This window comes from Formica exsecta, unplaced genomic scaffold, assembly GCF_003651465.1.
Source record: "Formica exsecta isolate Colony F162 unplaced genomic scaffold, ASM365146v1 scaffold21, whole genome shotgun sequence".
In the NCBI taxonomy this organism is placed as follows: Eukaryota; Metazoa; Arthropoda; class Insecta; order Hymenoptera; family Formicidae; genus Formica; species Formica exsecta.
The window spans coordinates 4,200,935-4,219,335 of record NW_021849398.1 but is presented as its reverse complement, the minus strand read 5'-3'; the positions used below and the strand labels follow the sequence as shown (position 1 = coordinate 4,219,335).

Sequence of the window (18,401 nt, the reverse complement as noted above, 5' to 3'; positions counted from 1 at the left end):
GAGAGAAAGAGAGAATCGGATAGGAAGACGAGAGAACGAGCGGAACTGAGGTCCGCAGAGCTTCCTTTCCTTCGGACATGCCTGGCTGCCTCCTCGTCCTCTCCCACAGATTACGACCGACTTCACCTCTCTCTCTCTCTCTCCGACCCCCGCGCACCTCGTCGACAAACATACATATATATTCTTCCCTTTCTTTTCCTCTCTTTTAGCATATATACTTGAATCTATATTATCTTTATCTCCAGTTAATAAATTTTGTTGCTAATCGTGGGATTTATGTGGGAGTTATGGAAATATTATTAATGGAGAAGTGTTTAAATATAATTTCATTGTTTGCCGGCAGAGAACGGAATTGTTTCTCCTTTAAAAAAAATCAATCTATAATAGATTTATTTGTCATTTGTATAATTTATTACTTGTTTGATTTTTTGACAACTTTAAACTTTCACTTACAAATTTGTAGGAATTATGATTCTTTATATTTTTCATTTTTTACCTTTATAATCTAATTTAAAAAAAAAACTATTTTTTACATAGGATTTTTATTAATATTTCTATAGAAAGTCTAAGCTTTACAAACTTTCTTTAAAATGAAAAATCCTCAATTATTACATTTATATATTTTCTATAAGTTTAACACTCATTTTCAAATTTATTCCAAATAACAAATAGCCTTTTTTCTCTTTTTCTCGCTTTCTTTTTTTACACTTGCTTGTCGACGACACGAGAAAGCACAATTGTTAATATCGAGCGCGTAACGATGACAATGGTGATCGCGAGACTATTAAGAACGTCCCGACCTCGAAAGGAGGAACTACGTTGGACGCACCTACTTCCGGGACGCGCCATGCCTCGTCGCACCTTCACCTGCGAGGAACCCGTTTCGCGGGCCAGGCCGTGAAGAATCCTCAGATATATCGGTGACTGTCATACATAAGAATCTGAATTGCATTAAAAAGAGCTAATCGAACCGTTAAGCAATACACCGGTATAAAAAACACATTTTTCTCAATTTTACAAATAGATATTTTTGCGAAAATATTCGATGCAAATTATGGCTTTTATTTTATTATTTGCGGTGTATTTAATATATCGACTTTATTGATATCTGTTTAGATCGAAATTTTCGTCAAATATTCGGTTGTCTATCGAATAAAAAAAACTAATAAAAGCAAGAATTTCTTCAAATCGCACATTATATATTAGTCTTTTAATTTACAGAGATTCTAAATATGTGCTTATATTTTTAATTATATTTATGAGAGTTGAAAGTTAAAAACTTTGAGTTTAGAATTGGGAGTTGGGAAATGAGATTCTGTATACACTCGTTATACGTGTTAAGCCTCTTAATACGTATAATAAGCTTGTCCGTACTCATTATTGCACACGTCGAGAATGGAATAAGCGCGTGTATCTTTCCCATCATCGCGGCCGTTCGGACGGCGGCGAATTTAATCGGCGAAGAAGTATGGGCGAGCCGCGACGAAAGTAACGGGGTGATCGTGAGTAGAAACGGATCGTGCGTGCCATACGCGATAATACGCGATTGGTACGCAACAATGGACTATCGCAGTGCTCGAAAGTGTCGCTGATGCAATTCGCGGCAAGTTGTGACACGCACACGCATATGCAGCACAATGCAACGCAACATCGCCCGGGCACACATAAATCGCATACTTATCGCTCCCGTAAGCAGCCTTGAGAGAGACACCGTAATGCGTAATGTATATATCGGGTTCAGAGATCACACAATCTCCGTCGTACCTACACAACTGGTTCACACTCCTGTTGCCCGACTTTGTCTCTAAAGTCGAAGTCAGACAGAACGCTCTTAACTTGTATCCCTGTCGGCTGTCACAATTTTCTGAAGACCCGTATCTGTAGGGATCCCTTTAACTTGAAACTCTCGAGTAACAAACACAACAAGATCTCGTTGATTGATGCGAACCCTGAGAAAACCTAAAGGGCAAATCTACCAGATGTGATGTTGTAACGCCATAACAGATTATATTGTGATTGTAAAGTATCAAGGTCTGATCCAAGAGAAAGACAGAGAGAAAAAAAGAGAAAATGCTTAGATCCAAGCTTAAGATTTTTTTACCCTCTTTCAATGAAGATATTAAAAAATGTAAAGATATATCTTATAAAATTCATATATATTTATCTTAGCCCTCCAATAAAATATACGACGCAAAAATAGTCATTTCTGCATGAATGGTAGAATTTTCAACAAAAGGTCGTGGATGATCAGCATATGTGAACCGGATATATTGGAAACCGAGTCATATTCCACATGTTTTGCACCATTATTTTTTTGAGTTCCTAGAAGAATCTATCTGCAAATTTATCGACGAACGATAAATTTATCTGTTTTGCACAACAAGTTAGAATCTATGTTCCGTCTGATTTGAATTTTACAGCCACGCGCTATTCCACAGTAGCGGACCTTTCGATTGAGAAAGAGTCAATATTGCCTCGATACCGCGTGTACAGTGCACGATTTATTAATACACTGCGTGTTGCATACGCCATACGCCTGAAAGACAATAGCTCGCATTCTCAGCACGCCCCGCCCGACTCTCGTTTCGTGTTTAAATCGCGTGTCATGATCATATTAGACAAATTGAACTCAAGACCAGACTGTCATATTTAGCACTAATTGTACGGTAAGAGAACACCATTGCTACATATTCTCTCACCCTTATTTAGCGCTGCATTTAGCGATAATCGCGACTTTCCGATTCCGAGTTTTATACGTTTAATACGATGATTGCAGACACAATGTCAATATAAATTAAGAATCTGACAGTCGTAATTTGCACTAACAAATAACATTATGGTTGAATATCTATTATGTTTATTATATTTATAAAAAGATAAAAATATATATAATAATCTTGAATCTTAAATTTGTAGATAAATTTGAGAATGTATATTTATTAAAAATTATCAAACAGTATTATCACGCACGCAAACTCTAATTTATATTTTATTAAAAAATATAGTTAAAAAAGCACAAGAAATTATAGGATCTTGTAAAAGATTTTTAAAGTTATTATATAAAGTATATAATATACAGTAGTTATATTAATAAATGATCAATATATATACAAGTAAACAAAAATTTGTCTCAATATTTAGATATTACGCAATAAGGTTGTTTTTTTAAATCTTTTTAGATTTATTTAAGTTACATACACATACACACACGCGCGCGTGCGCGCGCACGCACGTACGCATACAAAAGAAGGAATGTGTATATAAACTTATGAAGGCGAATGAGACGTAGAGTGATTAATGGTTCTCGTTTGACGTTTTGCCACATTTACAATTCAAATTAGATGTTCCGTACAGGGTGTCCCGGAACTAAACGGGTTGATTCGATCGCAAAAACTTGAGATCAAGGCAAGAGAAATAGCGGTTGCTTCATTATCAAATGAATTAATAGCAATAGAATTATTTAATATCGAAGAAGATAAATTTTATATTTTTAGATGAAAGTAGATAACATGATTTTTCCTTAATATTTACTATAGTTATCTTTTTCTACTTACGAGAATTTACTTTCAAACATCAAGAATAAAAGCAGATTCTTTTAATTTTAATTTTTTTAATAAAACATAATTTTTGCATTTAAATATATAAATTGTCAGAATTTGGAAAAATGCCCCAAAATTAAAAAAATTATCTTTTTCGTATTTTTATTAAAAAACCGATATCAAATTTCACAACTAATTTATGACAATATCTATAGAAGTTAGTAGCATCCTATATATCTAAGACATTTTAAGGGAAAAAGGATTAATCGATCGTAGACTCATCGCGTGTACGCATCTCACCTTTAATGCGCGAATATACTTTCTCCCACAATCGATTCTGTAAGCAACCTGTTTAACACGTGATAATTAGGTTTTTTCATCACGTATTACGCAGTGCGCCCCCCGGTAAGAATCCGTTTATGGCGGTACGCAGACGGTGATGTAAAGTTATCGACGAGCGGTTGTGCCGTTGATCGCGGAAGAAGAAAACTTTGGGCAACTACGTCACATCATCGCGTCCCAGTCTTTGCCGAGTTCCTGTACTCTGTGCGGTTAGATAACAGCAGGAAGCCGACTCAGTTGCATAATATCGACGTTGCGCAATCGATACCTTCACCTTATGCGCGCTTTATGTCGTTGTGTCGAGAGAGAAAATCCGTTTTGAAGGGAGGGGGATGGATGATGGAGGGTAATGTGCCTTTCGGGATAGAATTTCATGCAAAATTTAACTTTGCATTGTGACCTGAATTAATTAACGAATAAAGAATGCGAGTGAAGGAAAGAAAGATGAAATGATTGAATATTATAATAAAGCAAAATAAATGTATTGTTAAATTTCTGTTACATTCTGTTAGCATCTCAACTTCAGTATCACCATCTTCGATATTTCTTCCGATAAGGACGGTAACACTATATTATAAAATTAATTAATCGCCAAATCGAATAAAATCGACATCGATTTTTGAGCGCGAACACATCTTCAAAAATATTTCTGTTCTATTAACACGTGCTAAATGCTGTTCGGCTTGCAGATTTTTAGGTTTTAAACGGATCCTAATTCGCTCTACGATTTCAATTCAGCTTCGAATTGTTGGTCCTATTCATTTATCCAATTGTAAATCAAATAGAATTTATACGCGTATTTTTCTCATAACATAATTATCGTAAAATTAATGTCGCTATCGTTAACAATATTCGATAGACGCTCTTATACTTTGATATACGCGTATATGTTTTACCTCTTATACGGTCTCACACAATAGACACTATAATATAATATTTAAACGGGAAATAACAGCGATATCGGGTAACCGGTGGAATGACCAGAATGAATATCTATGCTCTGCTTAAAATTCCGCCCATTCTCGTCCGCTATATACCCGTGTAAACTAACAAACATTGTACAAGTAGCTGCCCTGAATCTCTGATATAAATTTCTGCCAGTGATCGCTTGTGTGTGCGTGCGGTTCGATTTATCGCCACTTTCGCGTCGACCCGAAACAATACTGGATGACTCCCACATGGATGACTCGAAAATCTGGATTGCGTAAGGTTGTTTGTGTCGGTAAATTCTGAACAATATCTTTTTTTCTGTGATAATACGGGAATATTCTTTTTGGATCACACAAGGTAAGAGAAAGGGACGACGTGGTGATAAAAATTGATTTCTGCAAAACGAATCGAATAAGATATAATATGTATTGCGATAAGTAAGTAATTGGAAAATCATTTCATAAAAGAGAAGGATCAATTTTCCGGGTATGAAAGCACAATCCTTTCTCGCGATTGCAACTCGACAACCGGTGTCACACCCGAGCGAGCATTACTGATAGTGTTTTCTCTCTCTCTCTCTCTCTCTCTCTCTCTCTCTCTCTCTCTCTCAGTCTTACCAGCGTGGCGTCTCGAAGGTGGCACGTGGGCAGCTAGGCGTGTATCGATATATTTCCGAGATACCACGTCCGCATTGGAAAAGTCGAACGCGATGAGGTAATCGGCACGAGAAACGGGTACCGATAACACGCGTGCGGTAAGCGACATAATGGATATGCATATTTTTTTTTTAAATGGAACGAGATCCAACCTCGAGCAATTAACAGTACGAGAATCAAAAGTCAATTACATACTCGCAATTTGAAAAAAATTATTTGTTTTCTTTTTTTGCGTAACTAAAAGTATAACAAGCATTATCTATGATAATTATAAAAATGTGAGAATAATAAAAGATACATAGTTAAATATAAAATATAGTTACACACGAACGAGTGTAATAATTATATATTTACGTTCTTAAAATATATTGCAAATCTCGCGAAATATCCTATGCAATTCATAAAACATGTATAAAGTATTTATCGAGAGAAGATATGTTAATCGTCGCTAAGATATCAACGTACAATATACGGATCGAAAAAAGTCAGTAATAGTCATGCAATCATTTAGTTTAAGATCGTACATTTCGAAAAATCTCCGCAGGAACGACGAGCGGAAAAGAAGCTCGAACGCAAAAAGCGGCAGACGGGCGAGAAAAGAGGGGCGGAGGGAAAAAAAGGAAGCAATCGCGCGGGTCAACAGCATACACGTCGGGCGATATAAATCAACCTCTCGATTACGCAACGTTGATTTATCGTCGGCGCTGGACGCGCTCGTTAGGTCGTCTCCTTCTCTCTCTCTCTCTCTTTCTCTTTCTGTCGATCACGTGTATTTGTGCGACGTTCGCGAGTCGCAAGCATACATATCCGTTCGTGTAAATATCGGTTATTATACGCGGTATATATCGGTGTGTAGGTAATTCGCGTGTTGACAACTAATCGGCGCTATAATATCGTCGCGAATAAAAGAAGACTTATCAACGAGCTCAAATCAGCGTCGTTTACTTCGCGTTTGTTCCGGCTCGTCAGCGGATAAACAGTTCACCAGATAAATTTCAGCATCTGGCCATATGGTCATCAATGACATAATGAGAAATTCGCGAATGATTGTGTAACAAAATTAACATTTTGAGTAATAACGAGAACGTTGGTTGTTTTTATAAAATAATATATGTGTCGCATCTCGATATAAATATGTACATAAATATAAATAAATATCCTAGGAACATATTTTTATATGTTTTTTTTATAAGTAGTAGGCAATAAAAATGAGAAATATTAGAAATTTTCGATTAAACATTTTAACCGAAACATATAATGTAATCATCAAAAAGAAAGTGATAGAATGACGAAACGTGACATAACATAAAAAATAAAATTTGCGATATTAAAAAAAAAAAAAAAAACATTATTACATAAATATTTCGAAAATGATATTTGACCGCAAGATTGTAATTCCTCGTGTTGCATTTCTCAACGCGCATATTAACGCACTTGTTGGGACGAAGTTACAAATAGCTCCGCTGGTTTATGTCTAGCATCGCGTCTAGAATCCGCGAAATGGTTTCTATTTCGGTTTCGCTATTCGTGAGAGAGACGAGAAGCGCTTGTTTGATTTCACCCAGAGAATTCGTGGCAACGTCCCATTATGTTTCACACACATGTTTAATTAATCACATCGCGAAATATACCGAATTATACGAGACGAGCGGTGTCTACGATTGTCAGAGCTTGTAAAAATAACCAGTGTACTGTTTCTCTCTTGTCGCATGTTTTCCGCGCGCGCGAGAGATTGTGTTTCTATTCTCGTTCCGGCATCTCATCGTGTTTTCCGAGCGTTCGCGGAAGTTCGCCGCCGGCATTTCCTTTCTATTTTCTACGGTACGTATCTGTACACTGTTTCGGAAACTCTACGTTATTATGCATCCGATACTTGGCAACTGAGAATCTCTTTGTAAATCCTGCTGCAGAGATCTCGCCGATGCACCATCAGCCCGAAACACTGTCGATGGTTTTAGATGTATCCATCGAAACATCGCGACACAACGCGATATAGAATATAATATTTTTCGCTTTTAAAGAAGATATAAACGTGCGCGAAAATATTTTCTCTTGACAATATATGTATTTCTAAAAGAAGAGTTACAAATCGCTTTATTTTTAATTTAAATATATTTTTATATCTTTCAAGAAGATATATGTAACAAGGCTAAATTTGAAGAAAAAAAAATGAGTTCGCCGACGAAATCAAATCGCGTAAAAATAAAAATGTAAAAATTAAAGTATAATTGCCGAGAGGATTTTTCTTTTAATTGTTTTCTCGATCTACGTGTGCAATTTTATCGCGTTAGTGCTGCAAATTTAGAAGCACGTTGGACGCCTATCTACCGTGCTAACGAATAGCACGTAATAGCATGAGTATCGATTAATAGGCGAAAAGCGCACGAGAAGCATTAGCGCGGAGTAACGTCGAGGCCGAGTACCGGTTGTAACGGTACGTTACTGTATTGTGCATTATCTATAAATTGCGTTTCTCACTGGTGTGTACGTGCATAGACACCACGTTTTTCTTCAGCCTTGAGAACGCCGCGCGCCCGTTATGCACACGCGCGCTTATCCGAGACTCAATCGCTATTACTGCCGGTATGAAAGTGCGAGTCCATAGTGAAAAGTATGACACGCTAATGACATAAGACCTCGGCCGGACGGAGAGGGACTCAGGAAATTAACGCGTAGTTAATTAATTCCGTGCTACGAAAGCCAGGAATATATTGTTTCGAAATGTTAACGGTATGTCGAATAGTTCCGTCTTTCTTGATATCGCCGTTAAGTTGAATATGCATATACTATAAGAATTTCAGATTTGGAAATATCGCAGTGCTACCGGTATTCACGAAGAAAAAAAGGAGAAAGGAGAGATATCATCGAGTCAGTTTTCAAAAGAATCTATCGACATGTAGAGTAGGTCTTTTCTTAAAATGCAAATGAGAAAGCTCGAATCCTGCTCTTCCCCTTCTTTTGTCGTTATTTTCCCAATTTTTGTTTCAAGCTTCTTAGAACAATTAATTTTAGAACATACTAATTTTCTCATATAATCGTTAAATTTACTAGTATATTATCGTCATCTACATTTTAAATTTAGGAGCAACTTGAAAATTATTATTAAGAGAGAGAGAGAGAGAGAGAGAGAGAGAGAGAGAAATGCACTTTAGTGGAAAATAATTAAATATTAAAAGAATTTGAAAGAAATTTTAAAGAACAAAAAGAGCATTCTGCCTGCTATACATATATGCTAAACTTTTATAATCTACGTTTTAAATAAATTCGTGATTTCGAATTTACTTTTTTTTTCTCGCGAGATAAAGTCTGATTCGAATAAATTTAAAAAATCTAAATTTTGTTATTCCTTCAAATTTTTTAATTTTTCTTCGTTGATATCATACAACTGCCCACCGTGGAAACATGGACAACCATCATTCTATTTCCCGTTTAACTTCTACTATACGCGATTAAAAAAGAGACACTATTGGTGCACCCTGTCGCGTTGATTTGTTACGCATTCGATAAAGCGCTATCGAGCTCGCGCGGAGAAAGTGGGCTCAAATAATAATAATGTAGGCGCGATTTTTTAAATAAATGCACCGCTTGTGCGTTACGTCAGGGGTGGCGGTCGCGCGAGGTGCTGCGCGCGTGTATTATAATGCATCTGTGGAAGCGTGGGAGCTGCGTTGGATCGCTGAGTATGACTATGAGTACGAGAATGGTTTCCTCTCACGACGGCTTAACCACGTTTCATCTCGCCGTTTATAAATAAGGCGACCTCTCTTTCTCTCCATCTCTCTCTTTCTCTCTCTCTGAAGAGATAAAAGGAGATGAAGAAGAAGGAGGAGGAGAGGAAGAGAGGTGCGCGCTGCTCAGTTCCGGCTTCCAGTCGCCCGAGTCTCTATTAATACTCGATCCCTTTTAGTCTCCGCGTCCTCTCCCTCCTCCTTCTCTCTTTCACCTCGTTCGCCGATCCGTTACTCAATCCTTCTGTCTTCCCGCCACTTCGCGCGCGCTTCTCCCATCGGTGATTCCCGAGTAAATTATACGCTCGACAGGCTTGTTCTGAACGAGATTCTGTTTTAGGTCTTGGTCGCGCCAAACAAAGGTTATCTGTATATCATAGTTCTTTTTTTCCTTTCCGATATCGTTCTCTATAATTTTTTTCAGCATTACTCAGAACTATAAACTGTCAAGTCTCATCCAACTTTCTTAAAGTGTGAAAATCCAAAGATGCAAGTGATTTATAGTTTTACAAACAAAAAATTTTATTTTTATATTTATTAAATTTAAATTCAAAACGGCAGGATATTATTATCAGTATTTTAATACCGAGTTAAAATATCTGAAAAAGGAGGAAACTACTCGACAATACTCCCCTGACCGCTAGAGATTTTCCTTTGCGGTGTCCGATAGGGGTTTAGGGAAACGCATAATCGGGGCTTATGGTCCAACGCACGCACGCACGCACGCACGCACGCACGTACGTACGTGGTCCCGCTGTATAGATAACACTGTTGTTCGACACCATTGTAACCAACAGGCATTTGCGTGCGGCAGGAATGTCCACGGTCACGTCTAATCACGGTTAATCGGTATTCTAATCACGCGGCCGCAACCAAATCGAGATAATCGATCGCGGTCAATGTAGCGATCCCGCACTTGGAGTACTCGATGCAAGTACTCGCGAACAAAGCATCGTAACGTAATTAAGTGATTACAATTAACTACGGGCGTTGAATCATTTTCTCCTCCCGTGATTCATGATATAAACACTCCGATACAACAATACTGTGCCGTATGCTCGACGCCCGGAAATGATTGCAAAGCGAAGAATCACGAGGAATTGAGTATCACTTTTCAGATATAAAAATATATATAGATAATTTTTGATAGTTTCGTTATACATATTTATATTAATATTTTGTTTCTATTATTTTGCCAATTTGTCTTTAATAACTATGGATGTTTTTTATTTTACTTTTTACTTTATTTTGCTGAGACTATATATGTATTATTTAATTAAATATTTTTTATTTTTATTTATGATATTATCCAGAATCTTTTTATTTTTGTTGCTGTATTATATCGCTAATATATAATACGTTATAATTAAACAGAAGTTCATCTATATTAAATCAGAAAAGAATATATATTTTTATTGAAAATAATATTGCAATATATATTACGCGAATTTTAAAATAATACCGGAGAAAAAATTTTAACTTTGGCAAGTGAATAAAAATATACACTAGCTAAGTAATCAGTCTAACAGCGCATGTGTATGTTTCAAACTATAGCTTTAAATTAGATAATATCGCTGATGCCACTTGTCTTTAATCTTGAGCACTAGAGATATCCCGCTATTTCTCATCGCTTTACTCTAACAATATTGAAGTATGTTACAATAATATAACGAAAGCAAACTGCTGCAACATCCCAAATATTGATATAAATTTTAATATGCACAAACATCATGATCACGCACATGCATCGTGCTATGAAAACAACGTTGTCCCAATTTGAAAACGATATACCACAAATATATTTCTTCGATTGATGGAAAACCTTTATTGTGAAATGACGTTGATTATGATAGGAATAACGATGGGGCGTGAAAAATGTACTTATTATCGAGCCGAAAGGGAATAAATCGCACGCGGCACCGACAGTGATTTTGATAGTAAATCACAGCTGATTTATGGATTAGCAGGATGTCACTAGACTCGCCTTTCCAAATTAGCCTTTTCTCTGTTAAGGTTTATGTCTCGTAGATAAACGAGAGAAACTAATTTTATAAGTAACAAATAAAAATTTTTTCTGTCACTCATACAACACTCTCTGATTTACGAAAACATGGTTAATTATAAAATCGCGCGCGTATTAATCAATGAAAGATAATGCACGACTTTGCATAATATTCTCGACATTAATCGCATGTGATGCACATTGTTATATTGCAACGGGAAAATAATGTAAAAATTGTGATTAAGAAGCTATGGGATTCGAAAATCGCGAATTTATTCTTTTTTCCTTTCTACCTCGTAACATATAAACGGCTAAATATATACAAGTTAAAATAAAAAATAAATGTTCTAAAGATGTAATATTCGAAAACATGTGATTATTTGCGCGATACATTTCGATCGAATAAATTATATAAAATACACATTTTAATAAATTACTGATGTGCAGACATTGAATTTTTGGCATGCGTTTGACAGATATCAAAATATGGTTCGTTAGATACAGTTGTATTTACTAATTAAATGCGCCGCAATGTCGCTCGATTCAAAGTCCTATCCGCAACATTTCGCTAATGATCAAAAAATTCGAAAATGACATCGACAATTCAACTATGATATCGCGCGATATTACACAATTCGCGAGTTAATGCCAAGGTAAAACGCAATGGACCGCCAGAAAATATATAATATATAAAACAAATATATAAAATATATAATCGGTATTCGATATTGCAAACTTAGTACATTTCCAACACATATATAAATCCCGCGAAATATGTATATTACTGATAAATATTGTTGATATATTATATCATTTCGTTATTTAAATCAAATAGTCGTCATCGTAATATTCTTACTATCGTTTATCGCGGGAATTAATAAATTATGCAAACTCTGATAATTGTGCTAATTGTAATAATCATAGGAGATGATCGTTTGGCATCTCCCGATATTTTTCGCAATCGCATTTGAAAAAATATGAACGTCTCGCAACGTTATCTTTTCACTCGAGTCTCGCTGCACGTCCGACATATGTATTATCAATCGGAATATGATCGTGAAATATTAGAAATCGCACGACGCGGTTATTTTATATAAGTTAAAGATTATCAATTCTTCACAATTAATTAACTCGCAATTAATCGCATATCGAGGCGATTTATCAAAGCGGATATTTCTTGCGATATATTCATTTGAAGTAGCAATTAAAAGGACAGAAATTATAAAATATTTTATTGCGACAATTATGATTGATATTTTATATTATTTTTAAATATGCTGGTATTTATATATAATATATTTTGCACCGTGATTCGAATTTTTTGATAATTTAGATGAAATTATTGATTATTTTCGGATCATTTTCGTGCGGTAATATACAAATCGAGCGATTAACGTTACGAAAAGTCGCGATATAATGTAGGTATATTACACGTATTACTTTTTTATTAACAATTAATTTGAAATTCAAGAAACATGAATAATATTTCTTTCATAATGTCTTAGATATTTTATGATAACCGTGAATTATGTTATTGTCATATACTTATATTCGGTATTTATTTTCTGTAACCTATAAAGCACGCTATATATTGTGTATACGTGGAGACCTTCTAATAAGAATCGCGAAATAACGTCCCCGATTTTGATTGGTACCACCATGTTTTGTCAAACTGATATAATAGATATAGTATGATTGTGTACGACCATTATGGTAATGTCTGTAAACAAAAGTGATAAACAAACATGTGTTTGACAAAACATGGCATCACATCAACTTACAAGACTTTTTTTCACGACTCTTATTAGAGAGTCTCTATGTCTCTACGCTGTCACCTTGTTATTCGTACGGTGAGGTTCGAGCGAGGTACAAGTCGTTTCGTGTATCGTAATATCTTTCTGAACGCAATCACGCGCGCTCGAAAAAAGATTAAACGAGCAATCATTTTCTATAATTAATAGAATTAGCGATTATCTGTCGCGATAAATAACATGTAAGAGTATCGCGAATTAATGATTATTTGATTCAAATAACGACGTAATTCGATTCGCGTGTGATATCAGGATAACGTTACCGATGATATGATTTGTTAATCATTTTCGGACTGAGAATGCGTATAATATACGAATCGTAGAATATTGTTTGAAATATTAATTATTTTTGTTATTATTTTATAATTTCAATATATTTGCATGTTACAGATCAACGTTATGTGCAGGTCTCCGCCGTTGCATCATTGGTGAGTGAAACTCATTTGATTTCATATTATTTTATTGCGTTACTAATTAATAACAAAAAAATTAATAATATAATGAATATGGAGATTTTTATCTACTTATTATAAAATAATCTTTACAAAAATAATGTCAGCATTATCTTTTTGGGCGAAAAATTATTATCCTTATAAAACATTAATTTCTATGAAGCTCTTAATCTAAAATGATGACATTTTCCTAACACATTATTAGCAGTACAAAAGTTTAATATATCTCACACATTTTATGGGGTTCCGGAAACACACAGGTCGCACCTGAATGGTATGCCACGGTAATAGTGAAAGGCGAATAACACTTTGTGAATGCCTCCGAAGTCGCATAGTTTCCGTCTAATAACAGTGGCAGTCGTCATTGACTCGTTATAATAATTCTTTTAACGCGCGGATCTTTATTCGCCTCGTCTATTACCATTTATTACTTCGCCGTATAATAGTCGTCGGCACGCAAAGAAGGCAACCTTTCCTTCTCTCACTTTACGTAATGAGACTGATCTCACGGACAGTTCGACAGCTGGATCACCGTTATTGTACGGTCTATTAATAATACAAATCTATCGCATTAAAATCGGATCTGTTCTATTCCCATCCACGTTTGCGCGGAATTAATCTCGCTGACACCGCGAAGGAACATTTCTATTTACATATCGCCGTGGAATAGCGTCGTGAATCCTTGCTATATCCGACGATCGTTTCCTGCCTCCTCTCTCCTGTTTAACGGACTCGCCTATATATATTTAACGTTGCTTTTTATAATTTATCGCAAGTTACGACATCCGTTCGGTGCGGCGCGGCATCTTGCCGATATCTCGAAACGTTGTCTGTTGTAAACAGGTTTCGCGCTGCACAGACATTCGTAAAATATTCATTTATACGCTCGGCGAGCAGATAAAAAATTTTAAATTAATCGCGTAAATGTATTTAAGTTAATTTTCCGGCGAAACGCTGATGCTTGATACGTTCTTGAAGCTTGATTGTGGCGATTTTCATTTTTCTACGCATATCGATTCTACGTAATACTAACAATAAGTCCCAGCTGCTGCCAGATTTGATATCGCCCAAATGGATGTATTGTTCTAAGCGCGGCTACAATATGAGAGGGTTGCATTGGGTATTTGATTTATCTGGAATTAAATTTCAAAATTTGTCACACGAAAGCCTTTCCGATACAATTTTTAGTATTAAGCTAAACTAGATTTTTCTGTCGGTAAAAAATACTGTAGTTGCAAGAATTGATGCAATTATTTAACTTTATATCGTATATTTTCAATTCTTAAAAATTAAACGTAATACAATATATCACAGATGGTGTATATTTTTGAATGCGACATAAAAAAGCACATGTTACTTCGAAATAGCAGAGTTCGCTGGTAGATTAAATATCGGAAAATTTACGTCACGTTACAACATCATCAAATAGACGATGTGAACTCATCGTCAAAAATACGAAAAATACGTAAAAAAAAAATATACGTAAATATACGTAAATATACGTTTTATATTCTCCTTCCTCTGTGAAGAATCGTGAATTCACTTGCAAATATTTAAGTGGTTTAATATAGGTTGCATTGGGTATTTGATTTATCTGGAATTAAATTTCAAAATTTGTCACACGAAAGCCTTTCCGATACAATTTTTAGTATTAAGCTAAACTAGATTTTTCTGTCGGTAAAAAATACTGTAGTTGCAAGAATTGATGCAATTATTTAACTTTATATCGTATATTTTCAATTCTTAAAAATTAAACGTAATACAATATATCACAGATGGTGTATATTTTTGAATGCGACATAAAAAAGCACATGTTACTTCGAAATAGCAGAGTTCGCTGGTAGATTAAATATCGGAAAATTTACGTCACGTTACAACATCATCAAATAGACGATGTGAACTCAGAGAATTGAATGTCTAATTTTAACGGATATTTTACGTAAAAATTTTATATTCTCCTTCCTCTGTGAAGAATCGTGAATTCACTTGCAAATATTTAAGTGGTTTAATATACAATACTTTGCCAAATATATACATCTACATATATCAAATCAAATTGCAGAGACTGTGAATCAGGCACATTCATGACACTTTAATATTCACGTTCTTTTAAAACGGGAAACGGGAGAGGTCGGACTTAAGATCGGACGAACATATATACTCAAATCGAGTCGCAAGATGTTATTAATAGGCTTAATCGTACCGCGTGGGAACCGAATCACTGCTGGAACTAATTGTCACGGGTGTGCTCGGTCAGGGTCGGTGAGCGGCGGGATTTCGTCGCGACCGGAAGTCTCCGCAGGCTTTTCGACGACGTCGAGGAAACCGCGCGCGCTATGACGAATAATGCTATCGTGCATCGGCACGTCCGTTTCACGATATCTGACTCTGGTTAATCAGAAAGAAGTAGTTAGCGTACTCGAGATAAAGATCGCGCAGTGCTCGACTGCTGCTTGACGCATGTTTGGACAAAAGACTGATGTTATCAATTTCGCAATTGTGCATAGCCAGCGATTTTGTGAAAGGAAAAGTCAAAAAATAATATATCATTTTGCATCATCTATGTTTTTGAAGCCATTTTATTAAAATAAAATATACAATATGAAAATTTAATCAAAATTCTTTAACTGTGTGTGTACTATACTATGATGCTATTATGTACGAATTTTATGACAGATAACCCTGATGCATCTTGATCATAGAAAATTAATGTGATATGATATTGATAATGTTATGATTAATATGTCATCAGACAAAATATTATAGCAATTTAACAAATTGATTTAATATAATATTATGAAACACAAAGCTTGCAAAAATATTTGATATATAAGAAGATTGTTTTATTGTAGTAAATCTTCTATATGATTATGCAAGAAAGTAAAATTTATAAATTTACGTCATAATTATATGCGTGAAATCGAGAGTATATAAAAATTTTATTTCCCCATTACGCGACGGCTAACAGTTATATTATATCGCAACGCTTGCGTGGTCAGAACGACGAATCTCTTTTTTTATGGTCGCTGCCATTCGCGTTGCGACGAATAATTTACTCATAAAAAGCATTCTTGAATTAACTCGTGTTCCTACTTACTTACGACGAGATTGCGCGAAACTATTTTCGCTCGGGTACGCGCGCAGGAAGTAGTAACGATTTCCACAAGATGACGTAATTCGGCGCAATGAGTCCGACAATGAGCGACGAAGAAACGGAGCTGACGCGAAGATTATATATACGGAGAAGAGAAGACGACGGCGGAACGGAGGAGGAAGTGACGCGGCGCGGAATCACGCGGACTTACCGGAAATAATCTCATCGGAAAATAACGCGTCATCCACGTGAGTGCGTGCGCGTGTACATCGCGTGACGTGTCCTTCTCTTCTTTCTTGTAGTAACAGCAGTAACGACAGTTCTTTTTTTTTTCGCGCATTGAACGTTTTAATGCGCTATTGCTCTTATCTAGTTAATGACGACGTAAATAATTGCCGGTAGCGTGACGGTAATAAATGACAACTTACTTAGCCGTTATAAGCTATGTTCTAATTTTCTCCGCAATTTTTCTCAGATGAGATAAAAGGGTATTCCGTTTCTCTCATATTTTCAAATTGCAGTCTGGCATATATATATATAAATTGAATTATTAATTTCTGATATTTTGCCAAACTATAAACATATTAATTATAAATGTCCGAAAATAATGCAGACTTTTATTTATACGCTTTATTACATTATATATATTATAAATAAACGAATAAATAGTTTATTCTTAATATCGTGCCGAATTAATCTCACGATCTAATTAAAATTTACAAAAGATAAATAATATATGACAAAACATGAACAATTCCATTAAAAAAAAAAAAAGAAAAAATTGTAAAATACTTATAGTGCTTATCCATTATTATCATTGTCGATATTATCGTCATGATTGTTATTAAACATTAACAACGTCGAGTCATCGACGTTACTCAGACCGTGTGACTCTGACCAATCCTTTTTTTCATGGATGGAATTTGAATGAAGAACTCGATTAACCGGCGTCCAAACTATTCCGGGAAGAAATTCCTGCGCACGGACGGAAGTCGGAATATCTTCGTTCGCCCGCGGCATCATCACGTTCGCCAGGTACACAAGGCTATATGCGTGCGTTTACCGAGAAGCAAAGCGTCGCGTTTGTAAAGAATGACAATTAAGACGATACTACCTTTCTCTGGCAGGTGCATTTAAATTATCGAGTCAAATAAATCAAGTGCTTGAGGCAGAAGCGAGAAACATCTTGTTTAAAAGTTTCGAAGCAAAAGCATATCTACATTTGGTTGGAGAGATGTTTAATCTTTACTATAAACTTATGGTTATGCATTAACATTAAATCATATCATTGGCGATAGTTTCACGATTGACAATAATTATTAGATAAACGCTTTATCTTTGCACGTTAATGTGTTAGGTTTCAATCATTAAATATATAAATTTCGCACTAAATCCGCATAATTTTTTCATTGCATGCGCGCGAACGTTCCTCTTCTTATTTCCGTGTCTCTTGGAATAAGCGCGAGCGAACGTTTCCCGAGGCCCTTTCCTCGTTTTCTCATACTTGACGCAAAGTTCGACGCTATCTCGCCGCGACGCCCTTCTCCGGTTGCCGCCGCCGTCTCCGCCAACCCCCGCTACATTCCCTGGAAAGAGGAGAACTCTGGAAATCCTGGCGAGGAACGTCGGTTCCGGTGGGAGGGTGACGGCGGTAGAAACTCCCTGGGGGGTGGAGGTGGAAGGGCGGCCTCCCCGGCTGGGAGGCATTTCATTTCCTTGGCGACTTCCGGCAAACGCGACGCTTCCGCCATATCGGGGCCGACGCCGACGCCACCGTCGACGTCGAGTCTGTTCGTGTTTCTGCGCTCCCTGGTTCCGGTTCCGGTACCCTCCCTTCCCCCCCCCCC

At 36.1% G+C, this 18,401-nt stretch overlaps 1 long non-coding RNA gene across 1 annotated transcript in view; it reads left to right on the top strand.

The window, feature by feature from the left end:
* The window catches only part of LOC115235068, a 111,226-nt gene that overhangs the window by 19,079 nt on the left and 73,746 nt on the right, over nucleotides 1–18,401 (top strand). Inside the window, exon 3 of the long non-coding RNA XR_003883973.1 lies at nucleotides 13,399–13,436. This is a non-coding gene — a long non-coding RNA (uncharacterized LOC115235068). The remainder of the gene's footprint in view (nucleotides 1–13,398; nucleotides 13,437–18,401) is intronic.